This window comes from Castor canadensis, chromosome 7 (genome assembly GCF_047511655.1).
Source record: "Castor canadensis chromosome 7, mCasCan1.hap1v2, whole genome shotgun sequence".
NCBI classification, from domain to species: domain Eukaryota; kingdom Metazoa; phylum Chordata; class Mammalia; order Rodentia; family Castoridae; genus Castor; species Castor canadensis.
In genome coordinates, this window is record NC_133392.1 from 54,097,863 (window position 1) to 54,105,116 (window position 7,254).

Genomic DNA, 7,254 nt, shown 5'->3' on the forward strand with positions numbered 1-7,254 from the left:
AGTATCCGGTTCTATGAAATGGGTTATCATAAATTATCTTTTTATAGAAAAGACTTCAAATGTGGTTAAATGTCTAAAGTGTCAATTTGACACACACACACATTTTTCTCTTTCCAGAAATAAAGTTGTCATGCACAGCTACATGCTTGCCCTAGGAAACTCTTACAACAGAAACTCACAGATGGCCTCCCAGTGCTCCCACCCTGGCCAAGCCTCCATGAGCTCATTGCTGGTTGCTGTGACATTCCTGAGCCCCGTTTCAGGGTGCCTGGAAACTGTCCCCTCACTCCTTCTTGCATGAGGACAGAATAAAAGGGATCCAAGTAAATACTTTCTACCTTGGCAGGGGACAAAGCACATTGCAAATCTTTGTCCCAAGTGTTTCATGCTTACAGGGCCTTAGCAGGTCTTAGGACCTAATTCCCAACTAAATGGGGCAAAACACTCTATTTATATCTTTATAACATTATTTTCCATGTACTTCCAATACTAATGGTTTCATACATTTACATTTTAAAGCTGTTTTCTTAGACCAAAAAGTTTTGAGACCAAATGAGATTGTCAAAGATACACAGAACTAAGAGGCCAGGAAGGGATGGACAGGTTACCAAGGGAACTAGCTAGGTTCCATGTGTTTGGGGACACCTTCAGATTCAAATGGCCAAGGTCAAAACTGATGTAACTAGGAAACACAGGGAAACTGGGCTGGGTCCTGGATGTCAAGTTTATAACAATGAAAGCTTTCTTCTTGACCAAATAAAATAATATCCAGGTTTCATAGTTCAAGAGGCTCTGAAAGGTTAAGGCAACGTACCAAGGTTGATTGTAAAGAAATGGAGCAAAACTTTTCCACCTAGAGAGGGCCCTAGAGAGGAACTTTGGGACAGTATTCATTTACCTGAAGGTGCTGCACAATACTTAAAACATTTGAAGAACTTTGCTTTCTCTTGTAATTTTCTCTGAGAGCCTTAAGCCAGTTCTTTAGAATATCCTCAGTAGTGATGAATCTTTCTCATTAAAGATTTCTTTGGTCGTTGGACATGGTGGTGAATGCCTATAATCCAAACTACTTAGAAGGTGGAGGCAGGAGAATCATAAGAAAAGGTAAAAAATGAGTAAAATAGAATGAATTTGTGGCTTAGGTAGTAGAGTACCTGACTACCACACAGCAGGCCCTGAGTTCATACTCCAGTACTGCCCAGAAGGTCGGGGGTGGGGGGAACTGCAGATATGGTTCAAAGGCTCAAGAGGAAGAGTACTTGCCTAGCAGGCACACGGTTGTGGGTTCAATCCCCAGTACCCCCAAAAAAGGTTTCTTCCATCTGTGGGGCAGGCAGGAAGAGATTAAGGGAAATGATAGAGACTGACAAAGCCAACAATATTTTGAATAAAAAAATCCAAAGAATAAATTTGGCTAATAAATTTGCTCAGTGCCATTTTGCATTCATCTAATTTACCCAAAAGAACAACTTTCTAATGGGAAAAGGAAAGTAGCTACCACAAAGAGGCCACTGAAATTTAAGATACGTTTTTGGCAGAGAATAATTGCTCATTTAAATGATAAGAATTACATCCCATGTGTTCTCCCCCCACCAAAAAAGAAAAGGAAAATAAAAATGTCTCAGATATAATTAGAAAACCATAGTTAGTGACATGTAAGAATTCTGGGAGAAATATTAAAGATAGATCAAAACCCCATTTCAAAGGGAAAGTAAATGGGAGAGGAAAAAGTGGAATCTCTAGAAACTTCATGTTTCCAAAAGACTTCTAGAATAAGGTATTAAACATATGACTCCAAATTACAGAATACTAGAAATAATCAAGCCCATAGTTTTACAGATTTTTTAAAAAGAAGAGATGAACTAACTTGATTAAGGTCATAAAACTGAGCATTGTAGGAAAATCAAAATAATAACTTCAATATATCCCTTTTTTTTTTCAAGGTACTGGGGTTTGAACTCAGGGCTTCACACTTGCTAGGCAGGTGCTCTAACACTTGAGTCACTCTGCCAGCTCAATTGTATCCTAATGTTTCTTAGAACACTTAAAAAATAACATCATGCTCAGGAAGAAACTGGGTTCAGAAATGGACTACTAGAATTCACCAAAGCACCTTCAGTAAACACATAAACCAGGAGAATGAACTACAGTTGATGTATTTTCATTCAAGCTAAGCATTTCAGGAAGTGTGTGAGGACAGCCTCATAAACAAGATAGGAAGATACAGCAGGTGTGGGCAACAGCCAGAAGGACTGACAACAGTTGGTGGCTTAACAGTCCTAGCAAAACAATGGGTGGTTACCTGCTGTGTGCCACAAGTTTCCAAGGAAACATATGATCAATGACTTGAGGTACACATGGCAAAAGCCTGCCTATCAAATCTACATGTTATGATGCTAAAAGGAAAACTGAAAAATTGACCTAGAATTCAAGCACTACTACAACAAAATGTATACATACACACATACATATATAATTTGTTATTGATGAGAGGGAGCTGGTATTAATAGTTCATTTTCAAACAACAACAGCAAATAAGTCTTATTTGACCACAAGTTCAATATAAACCACTAGGACAATATGCATATTGAAAGAGGCAAAACAGTCTTCATTTGTATCAACAGATCAACAATTAGTGTCATTGTTCCCCTAGATTTTGGTGAAAGGCTTCAGTGACTCCAGCCAGTGGATTTTGTCTGAGTCTTTATAGCAATAAAAAGTTGCTATACCACAGACTGGGTTACTGATAAAGAAAATAAAATCATTTCTCACAGTTCTGGAGGTTGGGAAGTCCAAGGTCAAGGTGCTGGCATCTTGTGATGGCCTTCCTGCTGCATCATCCCACAATGGAAGATGAGGTGGTTAAAACGGAGGAGAAAGACAAGGGGTGGGGGAGGACCAAACTCATCCTTTTATCAGAAACCCTCAATAACTAACAGTTTCCCACAATAATGGCATTAGTCCACTGTGAGGGCAGGGCCCCCATTGCCTTATCACCTCTTAAAGGTCCTGCCTCTAAACTACATAGCATGGAAGATTCTTTGCAACACACACATTTTGGAGGACAAATTGACCCATGATAATTATGTATCATTCCCAGCCTTAGGTTTCATGATGGAGCTCCACAACTAAGTCAGCCCAAAAAAGGGTGAGGGAACTGTGAAAGCTGGAAACAGGGGGACAGCTGAGTATCTGACGTGCTTAGTCTGTAGAAGAGAAAACTAAGAAGTTATAGGAATGTTGATTGTCTTCACATATTTGGAATGAGGCATGAGAAAAGGAGAGAAGACAAGTTGTACATCAAAAGGAAGAAGACTTGCTGAGGATTAGAGGAAACCAGTTTCCTCTTGATACAAAGAACTTTCCTACCCATTGCATTATCCAACCCAGTGATGGCTGCCTCTCCCACATGTGGCCAACAAAGGGCACTCCAGCACCAAAAGAGCTGAATGGAAGTTGGGACCATCAGTCAGGGAGCCACTGAGACACATTCCTGCAGCTGGAGTCAGAAGACAGAGCAGATGACTTCCATGAACCCACTCCACAGTTAGGGTTGGTTTTTCTTCCCACATAGTGTGACTGTGAAGTTTTGCGGTTGATTTTCTCTCACAGTTTATAGAGCATCTCTTTGGATCATTTTTTAAGTGACGTTATTTTCTGCAGATTATCACCTATGAAATTCCCTTCCACAAATGAGAACAAGCATCCTTTCCCAATTGTCATATTGCCTTATCCACTAATCCCTCTGCCTCTTTCTAAGATATAGAGATCACTGTAAACTTGGTCTGAGCACCAGCTGCAGGTGTTGTTTTACTTGTGTCCTTCTTGCAATTATCTCTTTGTGGCTCCTTAATGAGCTCTGGCTCTGAAATTGGCCCTTTGCCCGGAGTGGGGTTTCCCCAGCCTGGAGGTATGAAAAGGCACCCCACACCCTGGGGCCCTGGGGAAGTCCCAAGGCCTTCTGAGAGCTGAACTATTTTATTCTATATATTAAATAAAAGAGCAACTTGGCTAGTGGCTGTGGAAAAGAGGGGGATTTTCAGTTGTGAAATAGTGACTAGATATATTTTAACAATAAAAGATCCTTTCTCTTCAACTCACACATACACCCCTGCTTGGTGATTTGTTCTCTTATAAACTTATAAACTGTCCAGTCTTCTGGAAGTATTGGAAATATCTTTAAAAGCTGGCCTAGGAGGACAAATCACAATCAGACCACAAATTATCATCCAAAACAAGCACAAAACTCCCTTTTACTTTTCTAGATATCAAGAAATTGTATTTGCAAGCAGTGTCTAAATGCTTACCACATACTAAAGACCTAAACAAATTTTTGAGTAAATTTTATCCATTAAACATCTCACTGGAAAATACTAGTGAATTTTGGGATGAATTGGTTCACTTTCTATGGTTTGAAAACAACTGAGATTCCCAAAGTCATCCTGACTCTTTTTTAAAAACATTTTCATGTTAATATCTCCTTTAACAGGCCAAGGGAGGAAAAAAAGGCCAGAAGTCCATGTCTACTGTATGCTATTACTACTTTCCCTCTAAGTAAGTGTAATGATGTAAGAGACACAGCTGGCTTGCATCTATACATTCTATTGACCAGCTAAGAAACAGACCCAGAGGCAGGACATTGTTTAAAGACTAACAAAGGAAGGTTCTATGTTAAAGGAATTAGCAGAGAGATGGAGAAGGCAAGAGGTGGAAGATGTTAATTCTAAGCACCTGGCCACTAAACTTTAAGATGCAGGCAAGGGGAAAGGAGCTGGAGCCATATAGGTTAACCCTCTAAAAGCCCCAAGCTTTCACTTCACTGTAAATTAAGTCTACAGCAAACTTGTCCCCCTAGGACCTCTTTGGTTCTTCCTAGACTATACCAACAAGAAGGGATTGAGGGGAAGCAGAGACAGGAGGATCTTACTCAGTTCAAGTCAGCCTGAGCAAAAAAGTTAGAGGAACCCTATCTCAAACAATGAGCCAGGCATGGTGGCAAACACCTGACATCCTAGGCCAGCCCAGGGCAAAAAAAAGTGTGAGCCCTTATCTGAAAAATAACTAAAGCAAAAGGGCTGGAGATGTGGCTCAAGTGGCAAAGTGCTTGCCTAGCAAGCAGAAGACCCTGAGTTCAATCCCCGGTACTGCCAAAAAAAAAAAGAAGGATGGAGGATTTTTAATTTTTCTTTTTACTAGCATTTTCTTGTTGTATTGTGGGCACATTGTGACATTTACAACAGTACTTACAAAACCCTCAGATGTAGGGGCTTTGTGGATGATTCACTGAGATAGTAAACAGCAAAAGAATAACAGCAGGAGAAGTTGGGAACCGAGGATAAAAGGTATGAATTACTAACTAAAGGTTAAGGTTGTGTTTAGCATACACTAAAAAAGTGTACCCCAAAACTAGTTTATTCAAGTTACTAAGTTTATTCTTGCCTTACAGTCTCTACCACGAAGGCTCTGTCCAGACCTTAGCATGGCCAGCTTCCTTTGCTTTTCAGGTTCAGCTCAAATGCTGCATCCACAGAGAGGGTTTCTCTGATGTTCCAGACTAAAGTAGTCACCCAGTTACTATCACGTGACTGTCGCTTGCATTCCAGAACTTAGGCCTTTTTGCAGTTATTTTGTTCCCTTCTACTGTTTGCCCCCCACTTCTAGAAGGCAAATTCCACACAAACGGGAATCTTGCCTATCTTGTCACTATTGTATCCCTCATCCGTAAGTATTATGTAGCTGTGGAGACTGCTTAACACACATTTTGTTGAATGAATAAATAACCAAATCAATGATGGAAAGTTCAAAATTCATTAAATTTTTTACAAGTTTTCTTGTGGAAAGAATTTCATTCCCTAATAATATCCAGGTAACTGAAGCATGTACGTGGAAAAGCCTGATATCATTGAGATTAACTACGTAAGTTAAAAAATTAAATTTTCTCCCTAAGCACATAATATTATTACAGAAGACTCTCAGACAACAAATCACACTGTAAAATAAAACTCTCTCTTACATACTGTTTCTGACCCCCAGGGAGTTGCTATACACAGATCACTTCTTTATTTCAAAAGCAACTTTTTCAAATCCACCAAGTATTTTCTTTCCCATTGTGAGCATCTTTTTCACCTACCTTCATTGTGTGAAATTATTTCTCCTTTAGCCCCTCCCCATCCCCCCAGAAATCTAAAGAGAGTCTCAAAGCCTACATCTGGAAGCCCCAGAAGACTGATGCTATATAAATCTGTCCCTACCAGAATTACTTGCTGGACCAACTCAATTATAGCATGCTAAATAGTAACCTGCTGAAAGGTGAAAATCCCACAACCAGTTGGAAATACCAAAGAGATTTTTCTTTGCAGCAACACTGTCACATGAAGTGTATTTTGTGAGCTAAATAATTAGAAACTGGATTCCAAAGTACCTAGATAAAAATAGTAATATCCACAAGGCTTCCTACATTCTTTATGATATGACTAAGTCTTACGAGTTCTGGATGGGACTGTGGTTAAGTAGAAAATTCATTCCCACTAATCCTGTTCATTTAAGCAGAAAAAGTCTGTTTTAACCTCAGAGTGAGAAAAACTGCACCATTACCTAAAGTCCATTTCACAAAATTAAAAATAAAACTTGGGAAAAAATGAGAATTCCTGCATGACTCTGGCTTTCGGCTTCAGTGTGGCAGTGTGGCTTCTCCCCGCAAAATGAATGTCTGTGTGGAAGCAGACGTATAGTGCTGACTGTATGGGGGAGAGTCACCAAAGAGGGGACCTCTGTGGGGGCTCCAACAGCTCCTCATCAAAGCTGGGGAGAATTCCATTAAATAAGCCAGATGCTCTGCTACTGTGAGCCACACAAATGCACATTCATGTGGCCAAACAGAAAACTGGGTGACTTCCCATAGGTTCACAGTAAGGAAGACAAGGGGGCAGGGGGCAGCTCGGCTCCCCTCTGGTCTTTTCCATCACTTCCCTGCCAGTTTCTGTATGGAAACTCGGATAAAGCTATGCACCCTCAGAAAAACTTTTTCTCAAGTATCTTGCCTTGAATGTGTTTTGGGAACCCCAGCTTGTCTTTTCTAACATGGAACAGGTGCTCTACAAATCCCTGTCACCAGCTTCTTTTCCAGCCATATGTCCTGTGTCCCCACCACCAGGGATGCAAGTCTCCTGCCATTTCTCCCACAGAGTTTAGTACAATACATCCATAAAATGCCTGCACAGTAAAAGCTGAGGAATGACTTTCCAAATCATATAT